General features: G+C 49.0%; 1 long non-coding RNA gene across 2 annotated transcripts; it reads left to right on the top strand.

Annotated features, from left to right (window-relative positions):
- Positions 1 to 932: 932 nt before the first annotated feature.
- On the top strand, positions 933 to 14,235 carry Gm28380. 2 transcript variants are annotated; one of them, XR_001779202.2, is made up of 3 exons: positions 933 to 957; positions 1,479 to 1,544; positions 14,044 to 14,235. It is a non-coding gene; the product is annotated as a predicted gene 28380 (long non-coding RNA). The 2 variants fall into 2 exon arrangements; XR_001779198.2 differs by lacking the exon at positions 933 to 957 and adding an exon at positions 1,036 to 1,267.
- The last annotated feature ends 4,833 nt before the right edge of the window (positions 14,236 to 19,068 follow it).

Below are 19,068 nucleotides of genomic sequence, written 5' to 3' on the forward strand. Positions count from 1 at the left end.
AGATTACCTGTCGGGCTCAGGCGGGGATCACACCACCCATACCTGCTTCTTGCCAGGCTCCATGGCTATGACAGGGCTTCACTGTAGTGGGGGGTGGGGAGCTAGGGCCTCAGTTTGTGGTTGGACCTGGTATAGACAGCCTGGGGGCCAGCTCTGGCTGCATTCTTTGGGTTAGACCTGCTCCTTTGACTTTCCTTCAGGGAAATGTTTTCTATACTTGTCCCTTGTCAGGGAGTGAGAGCCCTGCACCATTCCAGCCGCTTGGATAGGACCCTTGCTTTGTACCTGGCTGAGGTTGACCACTTTGCAGGGTCAGCAGACCCCTTGAACGTGGGACCACAGTGTTTCTAGCCCCCAGCACAGTGATCGGTCTTCTCTGTGGCCTGAAGTAGCCTCAGGTGAGTTGACCACATTTTCTGTGAGAGCCATTAAACTGTAGTGAAAATAATGTGGATGTGAACTTGGGATTCCCCCACACCTTTAGAGGCGGTCTTAAGCTGAGGACAAGAAACTGAAATCAATCTCAAATTTTACCCACTGGTTGAGGCTTCTTCTGGGAGATGGAAGTTTAAGACTATCTGCTCTGCCCCACCTGGATCTATGTAAATTAGGGTCCCCGGGTACATTAGTGACCTTTTTCATCACTGCCTGCCCTAAAATACCTGGCACGCAAAATACCTGGCACAAGCCACTCAGGAAAGGAAGTGTTTGAGGGTACAAAGGCAGCTTTGGCTGCGTGGTGGTGGTGGTGGTGGGCAGCTGGCCACACTGCACCTACAGTCCAAGCAGAGAAAAAGGAGCAGCGAATGCTAGGGTCAGCTTGCTTTCTCCAGTTTTCTTTCTCTTTCAGTCTGGCATGCCTGTGTGGGGGTGGGGGATTGTGCCACCCACGCTCAGGGTGTGTCTTCTTTCCTCAGTTAAAGCTCTATGGAAACACCTTGGCAGACGCGGGAGAAGGTATTGTCTCCTTCATCCTAGGGGATTTTGAATTTCATCGTTACCAAGGAAGATTCACCATCCATGCATGCTCAAGTGCTTTAGGCTGAGCTGAGGAGAGAGTCTGATAGGGAGGGGCCTCAGAGCTCACCACTCCAACCCCAGCTCAGCCAAGGGCAGGGGGGCCCGGCGAGTGGCTTCAGCCTCAAGCCCAAGTGTGGTTTCTCAAGGTCTACAGTGAGGCCCACCGACGCGCTGGGGATCTGTTCTCGTGGAGAAGGGGGAAGGGTCTAATCTGGGCTGCTGAGACGCAAACCAGAACGGGCCCCCGGTAGGAGCTGCTGCTTGCTTAACCTTGGGGAGACTGAGGCGTGGGACTTGCCTCACGGTGCTTAAATTTGTTGCACTAAGTGGTTTGGGCTTTATATGCTCTGGGGCTCTCGGTCCGGGAAGAAACCTTTTAATAAGTCATTACTAAGACCATTTGCCTTTCGACTGTTTGCGTGCGCGATTCTTGAAATATCTCCTTCTTAATTCTCCAGGATATTGATCTTTAGCAGTGCTCTTGCTCCGTTGAGGCCCATCACCCGCGTCGTAAAGCTGCCGTGGTGAGTTGAAGGCTCGAGCAGGCACGGAGGGCTGCGGACCCCTCCTCCACCATCCGGGCCCACCCTGGAGGAAGGGGAGAGGCATTCCTGTCTCTCTGCCAAGCCTGGAGGGCCGGGAGCTGTAAAGTATCCACGTAAAGTTGGAGAGAGAGTTCTTGGAATGTCAGAACTTCCCATGGCAGTGTGGGGTGGGGCTGCGGGGCTTCTCTGACCATGGCTGGGGCTAAAATCCATGAGCTTCTGATGCCTTGATAGGGGATACCTGGTACAGATACCTGGCCTGACCTAGGGTTGGGTAATGGTCCCTTGTGATGTTTCTCGGCCCCGGGCAGAGTGTTTGTGAGCCCCAGGGGAAAATGCACGAGTGTGGCCCCATCACAAGGTTGCTGATCTCTCCGGATGGTAGAGTGGCTTTTAGTCAAGTTCAGATCCTGTCTGGCCATCCAGGTAGCACATTCTGGTCACTGTCCTAGCATACCTGTGCCCTATCTTTTGTTGATGTTGTTAAGGCATCACAAACTAGGCTTGGAACCAGGTGACCCCAAAGTAGATACTGACCCTGAGAGTGTTCTTGGGAAGTCTGGGAGAGTCTGGTGGCTTGCTGCTGTCCTAGCATTAGAAGCCCAAAGGAGTCCTGTGCCTTTTGGGGCACATTTTGGGGCCCTGGCTTATCTGGGATGAGCATTCTCCATTGCTGGCACTGGGCATTGGTAGTCCCAGGACAGGAGGCAATAAGGTACCCACTGTGGTTACATGTTAGGTGCTTTTTTAGTGTAAGCCATGGCTGGAAGCTGGGCACAGTAAAAGAGGTAGAGGTGGTTGGTTCCTGTTCCAGGGAGCACCTGTCTCACATATTAACCATATATTCTTTAGAACTCTGTGTGTGTGTGTCTTTCTTTTGCACAGCTGGCCTTTTGATCTACTTCCAATCTGTTATGGAACATGGTTTGGTCAGAGTTAAATTTAAAAGGTGGTGTGAGTGTGAGTGTGAGTGTGTGTGTGTTGTTCCAGGGGCACATGCATGCATATGTGTGTGTGTGTGTGTGTGTGTGTGTGTGTGTGTGTGTGTGTGTGTGTGTGTGTATGTGTATGTGGGTAGGTGTGTGTGGATATCTGAGGAGACTACAAGACAACCTTGAGTGTCAGTTTTTAAAGGGGATATCTGCTTTGTTTTTTTTAAAAGACAGGGTCTCTCATTGGCTAAGTAGGCTAGGCTGACTAACCAGGGAGCCCTAGGAATGTAGTGCACTGTTGCCATGCCTGGCTTTTTATGTGGGTTCTGAGGATTGAATTCAGTGTCCTCATGTGTGCAAACATGACTCACTGAGCCGTTCCCCAGCCCTGTGTTAGTTTTTTTTTTTTTTTTGCCCTGAGAGGCCCATGTGGCACTTGGTAGGTTCCTGGTTGCTCATTCCTTTTTCGCATGTTTCTATGCTGAAAGTGTAGCATGACTAGAAACGTCTGGAGGCTTAATACTCCCCCTGTGGTGAGAGAATCTTTGGGGCTCAGGAGTCTAGGTGCCATGCTATCATCTGGAGCTTGGGGGATGTTTGGCCTGCTGAGAGGTGAGAGGGGTCTTCTCCGTTGAGGGAAGGAAGGGGCCTCCAGAATCCGTCAGCAATGTTTGTGAGTTCAGCCTAAGAGCAGAAGCAACCTTCAGAGGTCAGATGGAGCCTCAGCTCCAGGAATGGAGGTATTTGAAGTCTGGGAATTTTGTTTTCTGGCAACTTTAGCTTCCTAATATGTGGGTGGCCTTCCTATACACTTACACATAAAACCCAAGCCACCCTTAGGTCTCTTAAAGGGGAAGGGGTGTGAGGTGAGAGGAACTGCCTGTGGAGTGTCTCTTTCTTCTGGAACATTCCTTCTAACAGTCTCGGTGTTTTTTAAGGAAGAAGGTGGGAGGAAGCAATGGTGGATGGAAGGTCTAGACACTGAGGCTGCCCAGGATCTGTGGTTGACGTAGAGGGAGAATGGCCTTCACGATTCTGGAAAGAACAGAGGATTTGAGGTGTCCATTTTGCTCTTACTGTTTTGAGGCAAGGTTCTGCGGTGTGGCTCAAACTCACAGCAGTCCTCCTGCCTCATGTTCTCAGTTGCTGATGTTACAGGCATGCACCACCATGCCTGGCTGGAGTGTCTTCCTTCTCATAGCCTTAAAGAGTCCTGAAGTACCCGCATCCTGCTGAAAGATCACCCCAGGATTGGCTCCCTGTACATGCAGCTGAGTTTCCTCTTGTGTCTTCTACTGGGGCCAAGTGTGTCTCAAAGAACTCATGAGCTATGGGATTGGCAGCCCACAGTCTTCTGATGGGTCTTGCTGCTGATGGAAACATAGCTTTTTTCCTTCTGGTTCTCTGCCCACACTGATAGTAATTGACTGTTACCCGTTATGATTCCCCGCAGAAATGGGAATAGCAGCCCAGAGTCTTAAAACAATGTCCTTTGATCTGAAAATTCCAGGAAATAAAACACCTTTGCAATTGTGGAGTCCAGACGGGACCTTGTTTCCAGAGGGCCTGGGGCTGCTGCCCTGAACCTGCAGGACTTGGGTATAGTCTGGCTCCTTCCTGCTTGGTTGCCTGGCAGTCAGGCTGTGAACGAGGCAGGCCCTCATGACAGTGACTTGGTAGTCTTAACAGGACCCAGGATTAAGAAATAGGCTCTAGGGTCCCCTTTCCCCACCTCTCCCAGGGCTAAGCCACCTTCCCTACATGGTAGGCATCTGTGTGATGTGTGAATTGTCTGCTAGAATCAGCCATGCAGGGACCTAGGGTGCAGGAAATCTGCTCACGCGCACTGTCAGTTGGGGAGTACCCTGCACTAAGTACCCTGACCCAGCCTGGCAGCTGACCAAATGGCCAGTTGGGTGGATGAATTGGAACCTGTGGGCTAAGTTAGGTCCCTACCCACTTTCATATATTCAAAATCAACTTCAAAATTGTATGGATTTTAAGTCAAAATGAGGTTATCAGGGTACCCCAATCTGATGTGACTGGTGCCCTTATAAAAAGGTAGAGACTGAGACAGAAATGCAGTGAAATTCATACGAGGACAGGGAGAAGATGGGGTCTACAAGCCAAACAGGGAAGTGACAACCGTGGGGACACCATGGCTGTGGACTTCTGGCCTCCAGACTGGGGCTCCTTTTTGTTGATTGGAGGAAGCTGCTGTGGTGTTTGAGGGGCCTTGCCTTAGCAGCCATGCTGAGCGCTGGCCAGGGAGCCCATCGTCCCCCCACCCCAGACTCCTAAACTGATCACAACACAAAGCGCCAGCGGAGACTGAACCCCAGAAAAGCAGGACCTAGATGTGAGCATTTAGAACAGTGGAATTCAGAGCACCCTCTAGTTTGGAGGCCCTGACCCCGCCCTGGAGTCTTCTGGATGCTATAATAAACATGACCCCTAGGTATGGCCTTGGAGGGGTTGACAAGTGGTCCTGGCTGGGACACAGATGATAACAAGACATTCTGCATGCTGGGCGTCTGCTCCAGGTCTCCACTGTGGAGCCTGCTAGGTTTACCCTTTGGATGCCATGGAGTCTTGCCCTGATGAGAATCTTTTTTGGGGCTCAGCAAGTGGATTGCCTGTTGGTGGGCAGGCTCATTTCCTGTGCAGCGGGAACAATATTCTCCTACTGGGTTTCTCCACGGAGGAAGCATTTTGAAGTTGAACTTGGATATATGAAAGTGGGTAGGGACCTAACTTAGTCCATAAGTCACAATTCAATCAGCTGGCTGGCCGTTTGGTCAGCTGCCAGGCTGGGGCAGGGTACTTTGCACCTGGCAATGCACGTGAGCAACTTCCAGGCTCCCAGAGTCCTGCATGGCTGATTCTAGCAGATGGTTCACATATCACACACACGGCACACTTTCTGTTTCTTGCTCTTCCAAGTATGTATAGTATTTTCTCATGCCCAGGCTTCCTTATGAATCAAGGCTCTGTAGATCCTGAAAACACAAACACACTCCAGTGTCCAGAAGATAGACCCAGTCAGAAACTGTGGCTGGTCAGGGCTCGTTTCCACCTGTCTGGGTTAGGTTGAGAAGCCACTGCGCTGCTGAGCTGCTTGGGCTCTGTCTGGCATAGGTGGTGAAATGTCAAACCCAGCTCCCCAGGTCTCTTTTGGTCTCTGTGAACAGCTGGTGTTGACCAGGCTGGGTTACAGTACTGTGGGTGCTTGGAGGGCTGGAAGCCTAGGTGTCCAGACTCTGTGCATCCCCACCAGGACCAAGACAGTGAGCAGTAGGACGAAGACACAGCTGAGCCCAGGTGGCTTGAAAGCATCAATCAAGGTGAAGGCAGAGAGGGTGGAGGGCCACAGCATCAGGAGCATCAGCTGGGTGGGTGGTGCCAGCTGTGTATATGGGAACAGGCAGTGTCTGGCTCATTATGGAAAGAGTGCAGGCAAACGACTCCCCGGCTACAACCCTAGGGAGTGCCAGTCCCAGGCAGCCACTGCAGCTGCAGAGATTGGGTAAAGGGTGGGCACAGCGCCATACCCTCTGTTCTGCCCTGCTCTGAATCCATCCCTAACTCTAACCCTGCTGGGTGAGGACTCTGGCCTGAGGTGGGCTGGGAGAAGGCCTCACTGCCTGAGAAATTCAAGTTGCTACTTAGAGAACCCACTCCTCAGGAGTGAGGAGAGCCTGGGAGAGGGTAGCGGGGCTGTTCTCTGCCCTCACAGTTCAGGGCTCTCAGGATCTAGTGGCTCCTGAAACTCCATGGCTGGTGACCTCTCAGACTACCCATCTCTGGAAGCATAGAGTCTCTAGGCATCCCTGGGATTCCTGGGGCTTGCTTTTCCCAGCATGCTCTTGTCCCTGCAGGTGCAGATGTGGACCAAGCACCTCCTCATGCCCCAGAATGCATCACAGCATGGTATGTAAATGTGGAGCTCATGCTCACAGAGGGGCCTTACAATGTCCCCTCCTGGGCAGTAGTGTGTAATAGGCCATGGAGAAAATCCTCTGATCACAGACACTCATGGCAAAGAGAGGCTGTGGCTGCTTTGGGCGATATCCGACCAATGGCAGGAGAGGGAGGCACTTAACGTTTTTTTCCCTCCCCAGACTACATGGTCCCAAAGTCTCAAGTGTACAGTGCTTAGGTGACCTCACAGTGCTGACAGCCAAGGTCAGCCAGGAGATGGAACGGCCCCAGGCTGTTCTTCCCCTCTGGTCCTCCTCTCCAATCTGACTTCTTCCTTCCATCCCCATGAGCTCTGCCTCAGGCTGTGATTACAGTGGGACACTGGGGCGGTGGTCCTAGTCCTGTAGGCTACCATCCCGGTGTCCTATCAGCATGGAGGTCCTGGAGTTCACCTGTTCATTAGTGACAGCCACAACCTTTCTGGGTTCATGGTAGCTCTACTGGCAGCTACCATGGGGCTGAGAAACTCTGCCACTCATTTCTGTACCTATAATTCTTTTCTTTTGCTTTTCACCATCATTAAATTACTTACAAATCACACTGTGCTTCATTTTCACAAAGTGGTGAAGTAAAAACAAACAAACAAACAAACAAAAAACTCATATTCAAGTGTACACATGTATCCACATGTATCTGTATACACACAAATTCATGCATATCTGTCCACACATGTATCTATGCATATCTGCACACACATGTATGCATGCATGTCTGTATACACTTGTATCCACACATATGTGTACACGCATGTATCTACACATATGTGCATACACAAATAAAAAATAGGCTCATGGAAGCCAGGTGACTTATATCGTACCACATAGCGATGAGTCTGTGGAGGTTACATGTCAATCCTTGTGGCTCCAAAGTCTGATTTATCTATATCTATCTATCTATCTATCTATCTATCTATCTATCTGGGTACTGGCTCCCCTGGGACTAGTGTTTTAGATAGTTGTGAGCTACTGTGTGGATGCTGGGTGCTGGGAATCAAACCTGGGACTTTTGCAAGAGCAATAAGTGGTCCTAGCTGCTGAGCCATCTCTCTAGCCCTTTCTGTGCATATGTATGTATGTATGTATGTATGTATGTATGTATGTATATTTGTGTGTATTTTTTTTTGAGACAGGTTTTCTCTGTGTCACAGCCCTGGCTGTCCTGGAGCTCTCTTTGTAGATCAGGCTGGCCTTGAACCCACAGAGCCCTTTCTGCCTCTGCTTCCCTAGTGCTGGGATTAAAATCATGTACCACAAAGCCTGGCATTTCGGTGCATTTTAAAAGGAGGTAAAATTACCTGCCCATTGGCACAGCCATAAGGACTAAATTGGATAAGATGCTCCAGGTGCCTGGTCCAGAATGTGACAATCCAATTGAGACAGTTATGGGGATGGCAGAGGTGCCAGGAATACTAAGCCAGAAGAAAGCACTGGGAAAGTAGGCACCAGTACTTGGGTCCCATCTGAGTCTTTAAGGAATGCTGCCAGGTGAGAGCCTTTAAGTCCCTTGGGTGATTTCTTCTGAGGACAAACAATGTATGAAATGGGAGAAAGAACCCTCCAGAAACAGCCATAGAGGCCGGTTCCTTCCACGCTGGCACAGGCCGGTGCCCGCTTCTGAGCTGACTTGGCCCTCACTCCTCCGGCCGCTCACACTCCAGCCCACTGAGAGGAAGGCAGTGTAGTTGTAAAACTTGCTTTTTGGAAAGCTAAGAATTATGGGGAATGACATTAATTTAAAACCTTTTAAGGAGCCAGTTCACCTGTGAAAGTGCTCCCCTGGCGACGGCCTTCCTGTGTGGAAAGCTGCCCGGCCTTTAAAAGGATTTTAATTAATGTTGCTGAGAAACACACGGATGGCATTTCAGGCTGAAGAGAAGGAGCAGAGGCAGCAGCCAGGAGTTTTACGGTGTGAAGCTCGTTTGCTTAAAGGTGGCTAAACCGATCCCACGTATTTAGCCCCTGGCCACAGCCAAGAATAAGGTGTATGTGTGTGCGTGTGTGTGCTCGTGTGGGTGCGCTGTTGACCTTACCCTCACCCTCACCCTCAGGATGGAGTGGCTGCCTCCACCAGGACCTTCACCGTTGGATCTTAGTGACCTTTCAGGAACTCCTTGCACACCTTACTGGGTGGCAACCCTCTCACTGCTTGCCCAGTGTGCTGTGACCTGAACTTGAACTCCCCTCTCCTTGAACAGATGCCCAAACCTGAGGGGTGTGTGGGAAAGTGGGTGGAGGCCAACTGGGCAGGTGCCATGGGCATTGCTGCTTCAACAGTAAGCCCAGACTGCTGCTGATGGCTGAGCCAGCTAAGGACGGATGCATTGTGGCTTACTGTCTCCTGCTGCCTTAGACACGCTTAATGAACACTCTTTACCAAACCACTCACATTTGGCAGTGCCATGGAGGTCACACCACCATCTTTCTATCACTGTATTTTGGATCCCCTTGTCCAGTCTTGCAACATCCTGACCTTGCCCAGCACAGCTGTCAGATCTTCCAGCAATATGCTGCCTGGTATCACAGGAGGCCCTGCGCATGTGGCTGGGCCTGGAGCAGGAGCCATTGGTACCTACAGCCCCTCAGGCTGACAAGGGGACTGCTGGTTTCTGTATCAACATCTGCCTTCATTGTCCTTTCAAATGCAGGTCAGGAAAAGGCCTGTACTCCTACCCTCTGAGTTGGTGCCCCCACATAGTTTTAGACAATCTAGATGTTTCTCTCATGGACTATCTCCTTATCTTGGAGGTTCCGGGCCTTACAACTTGGAGAAGGGTATGTGTGACTAGACACCAGCCTCCAAACTGTAGTCCTTCTTGTTTCCTCATACCACCATTGTTTGAGGCTAGTTGCCCAGGGACCCAATAGGTACCCAAAGACCCAGGGTCTCCTGAGCCTGGCTCCCTGAACAGGTAGCCTCCTTCCTGGGGAGGCAACTTCTCCCTCCCTCTGCCAATCTGGCCAAGGCTTCCTCCTTAACATTCCCAAGGCCCCTCCTCTTGGTTCTCTTAAAGTCACACCACACCTTTTCCAAGCCTGGTTGTCTGGGAAGCAACCCAGTTGGGAGTCTTTTTCCCTGATGACTTTCACTGTAGTGCGGCAGAGAAGGCCCTTTCCTGTGAAAAGTCTGTCTTTTATTCAGAAAACCTTCAAGCCAGGGTGAAGTTCGAAAGTTGACAATAACCAAGACTTAGCCAGCAGGATGAGCCTTCGGCAAGGCTTTCCCATCTCATAGCAAAGATGTGCAGTATAGTTTTTCCTGTAATGTGGTCTCTCTCTCTCACCCTCCTCAGTGTCTATGTCCAGCTGTTGAGGAGGCACTATCACCAAGTCTTTGCATGTCTGAGGGGACAGAAGGTGACTGTGGGCCATGCCTGTGCCAGTTAAGAAGATAGAGTGAGCCCACTGGCCTCTCTTCCTGTGTGTGCATCAAAGTAGGGAAGTCCTTGCTATTTGGACACCATAACCATTGTTGATGTCCTTTGTCTATACGCTCTGCCAAAGGTCAGCCTGGGGACGTTTTCTGCATGTTAGTTGAAGATTTTCAATGTTTGAAATACCCAAATGAGGCAGAATATGGAGGAAACATTATCACCATGTTCAGAAGCTAAATTTCTGCAGCCAGTGTCTGTCTACACACACTTATACCACAGAAAGCAGATTGGGGAAGAGCAGGCTGTGTATGAGAGGCAGATCCTGCCCTTCCAGCGTGATAAACACTGTGTGGGATGGGAGACAGGGAAGGGATCTGGCAAAAACCAAGTTACCAGGGTGGTAAACAGGACACAGCTCTACCCAAAGCGTCCATGACAGGGAGTCTTCTAGAAGGGCTAGAAGAAAGGCACTGTGAAAGACTTCATAGGATGCAGAAACCAGTGTAGGACCCCCAGTAGACCCCCATGAGCAGCCTACAGAGTGGTGGGAAGGATGGCTGGATGCCAGAGGGACTACTGTGGAGAACACTGTGCTCAGAATAGCACTCCTGAGGACTCTTGGGAACCCTGGCCTCTCTGTGATAGCGATAGGGTGGGAATCCTGGGACAGCATTTGAGAAATGCTGTATTCCCAGAATGCTTTGGGGCAGACAAAGAGACCCTGAGCTGTGGAGAGGACCAGCTTGAGGCCAAATAAGACCTGATGGACCACTTCAGCAGAAGGGAGTTAGATGTGGAGCCATCAGCCTAGGGCTGAGGTGAGAGGACATGCCACACCTTTGAGGACATCCTTTATGCCCTCGTCCTGGCCAACAGTGGGACTTAGCTCTTTACCTCCAGCGTGCAGGTTCTGGGGATCGAACTCAGATTCTTAGGCTTAGCTGCAAACACCTCTACTTACTGAACCATCACAGCAGCCCTTAGTTTTTTGAGATAGGATGTGACTCCATTCTCCACAAGGCAAACGTTTGTCAGGTTTTTTGTTTTTTGTTTTGTCTGTCACTTGACAAAATAACTGCCTCGTTGCTTTCATCCATGGCCACTTGGCTCTGTTGCCCCGGAGTTCATGTGTGGTAAGGCAATTCAAACATCATAGTGAAAGGCATGATGGGGGAGCTTCTAACCTCACCCCAGACTAGAAGCAAAGGCAGAGAGGAAGTGTCTCAGTGCCTTTCAAAGGCATGCCCAGTCCCACTTCCCCCAACTAGGCCCCACCTCCTACTAATCCCCCATTTAAAAAATAGATTTGTTTTCAAACAGTTTAAGGTTCATGCAGTACTGAAGAGAAGCGCCCAGGAAGTCCATGTACTTCTTGCTCTCCTCCTGCCGACCTCCTCTGGTCTTGTCCCTTTTCTCAGATCATCTTTATGCCACTTGGTGTAGGATTCGAGGTGGTATTGAATTCTCAGACCCAAGGGGAGCTGATTTATTTACACAGTAGTTTCTCAGAGGCTGTCGTCTCTCTTCTCCTCTGAGTGAACCTTAGCCTTCTGTTTGGCTGGCAGGTCTCTTCCTGGAGGGTTGTCAGTACATCAGGTGCAAAGGCAAGGTCGTGGTAGATATTTATTTATTTATTTATTTATTTATTTTTTTTCCATTTTTTATTAGGTATTTAGCTCATTTACATTTCCAATGCTATACCAAAAGTCCCCCTTACCCACCCACCCCCACTCCCCTACCCACCCACTCCCCCCCTTTGGCCCTGGCGTTCCCCTGTACCGGGGCACACAAAGTCTGCGTGTCCAATGGGCCTCTCTTTCCAGTGATGGCCGACTAGGCCATCTTTTGATACATATGCAGCTAGAGTCAAGAGCTCAGGGGTACTGGTTAGTTCATAATGTTGTTCCACCTATAGGGTTGAAGATCCCTTTAGCTCCTTGGGTACTTTCTCTAGCTCCTCCATTGGGAGCCCTGTGATCCATCCATTAGCTGACTGTGAGCATCCACTTCTGTGTTTGCTAGGCCCCGGCATAGTCTCACAAGAGACAGCTACATCTGGGTCCTTTCGATAAAATCTTGCTAGTATATGCAATGGTGTCAGCGTTTGGATGCTGATTATGGGGTGGATCCCTGGATATGGCAGTCTCTACATGGTCCATCCTTTCATCTCAGCTCCAAACTTTGTTTCTGTAACTCCTTCCATGGGTGTTTTGTTCCCACTTCTAAGGAGGGGCATAGTGTCCACACTTCAGTCTTCATTTTTCTTGAGTTTCATGTGTTTAGGAAATTGTATCTTATATCGTGGGTATCCTAGGTTTTGGGCTAGTATCCACTTATCAGTGAGTACATATTGTGTGAGTTCCTTTGTGATTGTGTTACCTCACTCAGGATGATGCTCTCCAGGTCCATCCATTTGGCTAGGAATTTCATAAATTCATTCTTTTTAATAGCTGAGTAGTACTCCATTGTGTAGATGTACCACATTTTCTGTATCCATTCCTCTGTTGAGGGGCATCTGGGTTCTTTCCAGTTTCTGGCTATTATAAATAAGGCTGCTATGAACATAGTGGAGCATGTGTCCTTCTTACCAGTTGGGGCTTCTTCTGGATATATGCCCAGGAGAGGTATTGCTGGATCCTCCGGTAGTACTATGTCCAATTTTCTGAGGAACCGCCAAGGTCGTGGTAGATATTTAAATTCATTCTTTAATATTATTATTGTGTTCGTGAGCTCAGTCTGTTGGGCTTGCTACCTTCCCAGGCCACCTTTGTTTGCTAAGAACAGGCAGTCTGACATGCAGCTCCTGGAGTGAGGGAATCCTTCTCTGGCATTTTCCGTGAGAAACTGTTGGATAAAACCTCACAAAACTGTCAGGGCTAGGGCTGCAGAGATGGCTCAGCAGTCAGGAGAGTTGGCTGCGCTTGTCGGAGACCCAGATTTGATTCAAGCTGCCGTGCTGAGGCTCACAACCATCTGTAACCCTAGCTTCAGGAGATCCAATACCATCTTCTGAACTCCATGACTACTGCACACACACACAGTGCACTTATGTATACATAGGCATAGCACTTGTACACAGAAAATAAAGATGAATCAAATGCTTTTAAAATGTCAGGGCGCCTGATGAATGGGCTCAAGCTTCTGCTCTGAGGCTTGCTCACACAGATCCTCTAGCAGTTTGCCAGCTCTGGGGTAGGTTTCCCTAGCCTCGGACCAGTTCTGAGGTTGGCATTTGAGTCCCTCCTTCCCACCATTTGTCTCTCTAGTTTTGGAGGCAGAAACTTGCTTCGCTGAACATTTGCTGTTTATCTGTTTGATCAGGTTTTTACTTCATAGAATAAAGTTGACTTCCAAGTTCTTGCTATATGTAAATGGAAGTCTGAATTCTGACACAGTTTTAAAATTTAAGTTCCTTTAGGGGCTGGAGAGATGGCTCAGTGGTTAAGAGCACTGATTGGTCTTCCAGAGGTCCTGAGTTCAAATCCCAGCAACCGCATGATGGCTCACAACCATCTGTCATGGGATCCGATGTCCTCTTTTGGTGTGTCTGAAGAAGGCAACAGGGCACTCACATAAATAAATTAAATAAATAAATTTAAAAATGAAAACAAATAAGTTCCCTTTCTATGTGGGTTGTGTTATTCTTGTAGCAAAACAGTTACTTTAATATTGAATACTCAAGGGGGCAGATAGGACTTACACTCTATGTAAAGGGAGATGAGCTTTATGGGCCAAGATGCCCATGGCAGTGGTGTAGAATGATCTGGAAGGAGCAAGGGTGTCTGATGGAAGGAGGAAGTGTGCATGCATTAGGCTCAGGGAAGACAGCTTAAAGGGGTTGAAACAGGCACAAAGGGTGTGGCTTGAGCTTATAAACAGTGCTTCCAAAATTTTATTGATTCCAAATTTTCCGTAATATAAATATTTGTTCCGTTTATGCTTTGAATGCATGCTATGCAGTGCCACTAAGCAGAAGGTCCGCTGACTCTTCCTGCTTTTCTCTCAGGTCCCCACTTGCTGTTTCTTGTGACCAGACTTGGCTCAGAGGTCTCTGCTGGGCTGCACTCCCCAGGGGAGGGCTCTCTGGATTCCTGTCGCAGCCATCTGTGCTTGGTGGTCCATTTCCCAGTCAAGTCTGCTTTTCTGAGTCCTACTGGCCTCCGTGGCTGCCAGGTCTAACTTCTGTCTTATTTAGTTTAGCAGGCTTCCTCATTTCCTGCTGCTGTCCCTTCGGCCCAGACTTCTCATGGATCCAGGGCATTCGCCCTCTTCCTACATGGTCCAGGAACCTCAAGAGGTCGGATTTCAGAACAAATAGGAAGCCACAAGAATCTTGCAGGCAAGACAAACAGGCGTCAGAGACGCTGATCTTCCAGTGACTCCCCAGGGCAGGATCAAGCACAGGGTGGGTGGGTGCATTGGGGGAAGCCTCCACCTTGAGTTCACTGATTGACACAGTCTTCTCCCTCATGTGTATCCAAGGCACTGCAACAATGTTTCTGTTGCCACAGCATGCAATCGCAGCTGGAGTGGAGTCAATGGTGGATTCCCTTCTGCGGATGCCTCTTTTCAGCCCAAGTACGGTCAATTCCGCACAGCTTGGATCTTGGAGCCTCGAGAGCTGTCCACACAAATCCCTTCAAACATGAAAAGCCAGCATGCTGGCCTCTGGCTTGCATCTCAGAGCTTTGAACTAGCAGTTTGCCCGCCAAGAACGTGTTCCGAATGGCTGTTTTGCGTGGCAGGGGAGAGCTCTTGCAGACTCAGAATCTACATCACTACCAGAAAATGGGAAGCGCCTGGTGATTTTGGAAGTAAATCCTTCCAGACTTAATTTTTTAGGACCATGTGACATCCCACACTACAAAGAGCACATTTTAGCTGTTGAGTGTGGAGCAGGCAGCAAGAACCACTTCTACCAGCTTCAGCTGCCCTGAAAGCAGGCATTGCTGTGGGAGGAGGGCCAGGGCAGGAGGTTTGCTTGGAAAGAGGAAGGTTCCTGTGGGGAAAGAGGATGGAGAGACAGGGCCTGGGCTGGGTCTTGTGACTGGAGCTCTGGAGCTCTTGGAGGAGCAGTGGTTTCCGAGGGACTTGAGGGCAGGGGTGGGGTGTCTATCCTTTGACTACATCTTTCAGTGTCCCTGGCTGCAAATCTCTGGTACTTTCTGAGCTATTCAAGCGAGAACTAAATAGCCTCCTACAGTGAGCAAATACCCATAGGAAAGGAGGGAGCGAGGGTGTCAGAGGTGGACATGCACAAGTACTATCCAAGGACACAGTGTGGGGCACATGTGGGGGCAGTTCTGGGTCTCCAAAATAAAAGGCTGGAGACACACCAGGGAGCAGTTCCGGGCTATCCAATTCCAGACTCATGTCAGGTGTACAGCACCAGTCCGTTTTCACGCTGTGTCCTGGAGGCCTGGGAAACAGTCTGGAGTAAGGCACTGAGGTTCCTCTCTCTTCCATCAGGAGGATAATGAATATGAGACACAGACCTAGAGGTGGCACTGAGACTGACTAGAGAGAAAGAACAGAAAAACCCAGGCGGCTGCAGGTCAGAAAGTGGGGGGAGGGCTTTTGAGCCAGGACTTCACAGTCTTATCACAAGCCCATTTGAGGGGCTCTTGGTAGCAGCTGTTGATCATGAGGTGGGGTCTCCTGGGTAGCTCAACACTACCTGTCTGTGGAGACCTACAGAGGGTGACTTCTCTCTGTTTGAAGATTCACTCCTGAGTGCAGGAGACAAAAACTGGCTTCTGCAGGGCTGTCCTCCTTTGGCCTCTGGAGATTAGCCTGACTCCCTACACTTAGCCCTACTGCACACTACACATCACGAAACCCAGGCCTGGATTCCTTCTATGGGCTCTGATCTTCCTGGAACCTAGAGTTTGGAAAGCAGCCTTTCTTCATCCATGGAGGGGAAAGAAATGGATAGGAGCAAAGCCACGCTCCTCAGCTCCAGTGAGCGCATCTCCACCTCCCTCTTGGCGCCTCGATTTCCCTGTCTGCCCATGGAAGGAATGAACAGTCTCTGCTTTCCCCACTGTGCCTACATCAAAGATGCAATAAAACTACAGGCAGAAAGCTTTGGAAGTCACGAGGAGCTTTCAAAGCCTCCCCGAGCCTTGCTGGAACTGAGGCCGCTTAGACAGGAAGTGGGAGGCATCTGCTTCACCTAATTCTTTGATGATTAAACATGACAGCCCGCGTGACAGAAGTGACACAGCACAGGTGCTCAGTTATAACAACGCTTCGAATGCTGTCACATCTCCAAGACAGCGTTTGGTGTGTAAAACTTTCTCATATACACATAGGAAGAAAAAGTATAAAACACACACTTAAGCAAAAAAAATTTAAAACTATGTTAAACACGAGATAATCTATCCTTGACATCTTGTCTTAGCTCATTTTAGAGATTATTTATAAAATATCACATACTTATTTGTACGAAAATCAGATCAACACATATTTTGCACCATTATTTTTAGCAAATGCCCAGAATTTAACTCTTATACTTTTGGTTGTGAGCCTAGCCTTTAGTAGCTGAGCCATCTCTCCAGCCTTAGAATCTAACTCTTTATTATTAAATACTTAATTTTTTTAAAGTTCTTTTCTGGCCTGGTGTGGGGACACACCCTATATTCTTAGCATACACTCTAAGCCAGGAGTAGCAAGAGTTCCAGGGCAGTCTGAGCTACAAAACCAAGTCTGAACAACAAAAACACTTCTCAAAAATAAACAAAGGATAACAAGTCTTTTGTTTCAGCTTTAATTCTGATAGGTACAGGTGCAGCCAAGTCCCTATAGTTTAATCAGGTGAAACAACCAGCAGGAGGCAGAGAGGATGTGTTATACCAAGTGTTTCTTTTATATGTTGCAAAACCCCAAGACATCAAATCTACCCCATGCCTATTTTTAAGTACATGGCCCAGAGATGTTAGGTTTCCATCCCCCAAGGAGCATCCACCTCCCCTAACCCTCCATCGACAGAGTTCTTTGTCCCAACATTTGGAGGCTTTGAACTTGTTGGGCAATGCCCCCTTCCTGCCTTACCCTCCCCAGCTACCCTTTGGCGATCTTTGTGGATTGACTTGCACTGCAGACCCAGCTTGAGGGGCATCTTGCAGCGATCGCCTGTGTGGATGGCTTCATTGAGCACAACGCCCTCTAGATCCTGTTAGAGGTTGTCACCATGTCCTCCTTTTCAAGGTTGAGTGACTGTCCACAATGCATGCCTACTACACAGTGTATCCATTCACTGGACAGGTAGCTTATCCCTCATTCTGCTGTTGGTGATAACGCTGTTGAGCTGGGTGTGCCGGGCTCAAAGCCCTGTTCTGTTCTTTGGGTGAATGTCCAGATGCAGGGTTGCTGGAACACAGTGACACTCACTATATTTAACTCTGGGGACTGACCTGCTGTTCTCAGTAGCTACTCTGATGTTCATTCCTGGAGTAGCGCACACGCCTTTGTTATCTCCCCATCCTGGTCAACACTGGATGTTTTCTGTGTTTGGATAAGTAGCCCCCTAGTGTGCACAGTGGCATTTTTTTAAAATAAAAATAAACCATCAAGCAATACATCAGACCCCCACCCCCCAGAGCTCCCAGGGACTAAACCACCAATCAGAGAGTACACATTTATTAACCCATGGCTCCAGCTGCATATGTAGCAGAGGATGGCATTGTTGGGCATCAAGGCCCTTGGTCTTGTGAAGGCTCGATGACCCAGTGTAGGGGAATGCCAGGATGGGGAAGCAGGAGTGGGTGGATGGGTGGGGATCATCCTCATAGAAGTAGGGGAAGAGGGGAGGAGATAGGGGGTTTTCAGAGGTGAAACCAGGAAAGAGGATAACATTTGAAATGCAAATAAAGAAAATAATTTAAAAAAAGAAATGTCATACTGTGCACTGTTACTAGCAAGTGTCAGAATTTATTATTATTATTATGTGCATGTGAGAATTTTCCCTATATCTCTGTGTACCATGTGTGTACCCTGTGCCTGGGGGATCCCCAGTTTCCTGCAGTTTCAGATAGTTTTGAGCTGCCACGAGGGTGCGGGGAACCGAATTCAGGTCTTCTGGAAGACCAGCCAGTGCTCTTAACTGCTGAGTCCATGTGTTTCATACCACAGGCATGAGCTTGAAGTGCAGGCAGGCAGGCAGAGAGAAGGGGGAGATGGCACCTTCTCAAGGCAAGTAGACAATAACTGTGTTTTGATTTTGAGCCTGAGTTATATTACTCAAAGGACTTAATTTACGAGGGTTAAAGATTAAACAAAGTTCGGAAATTAAATAAAAATGTATGAGCCGATTTATTTGGTTTTCTTATCTTAAAGAATTTCCTTTTGCAAATGACGTTGTCAGGTGGTTTTACGAGGTGCGCTCTCTAATGTAGGGGTGGGAGGAGCGCTAACATGGCCAAGTTCAAGGCTCCAGCCACTCTGGTCCTCAGGCAGCACAGCTTGTTTTTAATACCCATGCTGACATGCGAAAAGACCCTGGCGAGACAAGGCCTCTCTGCACTGTGACTGTGACTCACAGTACTTCCCTGTGATGTGCCCCCCCCCCCCCCAAGAACAGTCTTTTTTTTTTTTTTTTACATATTTTATTTTTAATTAGCATACAAAGTGACAGGCTCACTCACAGCATTTTCACATGTATGCTAGGGTTTCCTCTGCCTGGTCCTCAGGGCTCCCTCTCTGCCTGTAGTCTCTTCCCCAGCTCTCTTCCCTGACCATTTTCTCATCACGCACGAAGAACAGCAATTGTTTAAGTTACTGAGAGTCTAATATAATCGCATCTTATCTTAATACCTTGATTTTTCACCCACACCCCCTCCCTCACCACCTTTTCCATCTTGCTTTATGACCAGAGGCTTGTAGGGACATCAAATTGTCTGTCAGTCTACTGTGGGCTCTGTCTTCCCCAGGTCAGCACCCAGTGACTTTATGAACCGTTGACTCCAGAACCAGGCGTTGCTTTGTTGGGACCGATGCTTGTGCGGTCGAAGAGTGTGGAGGAAGTGTTTCACGGTTGGGTGGTGTGATGGTTGATGGTGGTTGTCAGATTGACACAAGCTAGAATCATCGGGAATGAGAGTCTCAGTGAGGGATCCTGTAGATCAGATGAGCCTGCAGGCATCTCTCTCTGTGTGTGTGTGTGTGTGTGTGTGTGTGTGTGTGTGTGTGTATGTGTGACTGTCTTGATTGCCTTAAGGCA

This window comes from Mus musculus, chromosome 1 (genome assembly GCF_000001635.26).
Source record: "Mus musculus strain C57BL/6J chromosome 1, GRCm38.p6 C57BL/6J".
Taxonomy (NCBI): domain Eukaryota; kingdom Metazoa; phylum Chordata; class Mammalia; order Rodentia; family Muridae; genus Mus; species Mus musculus.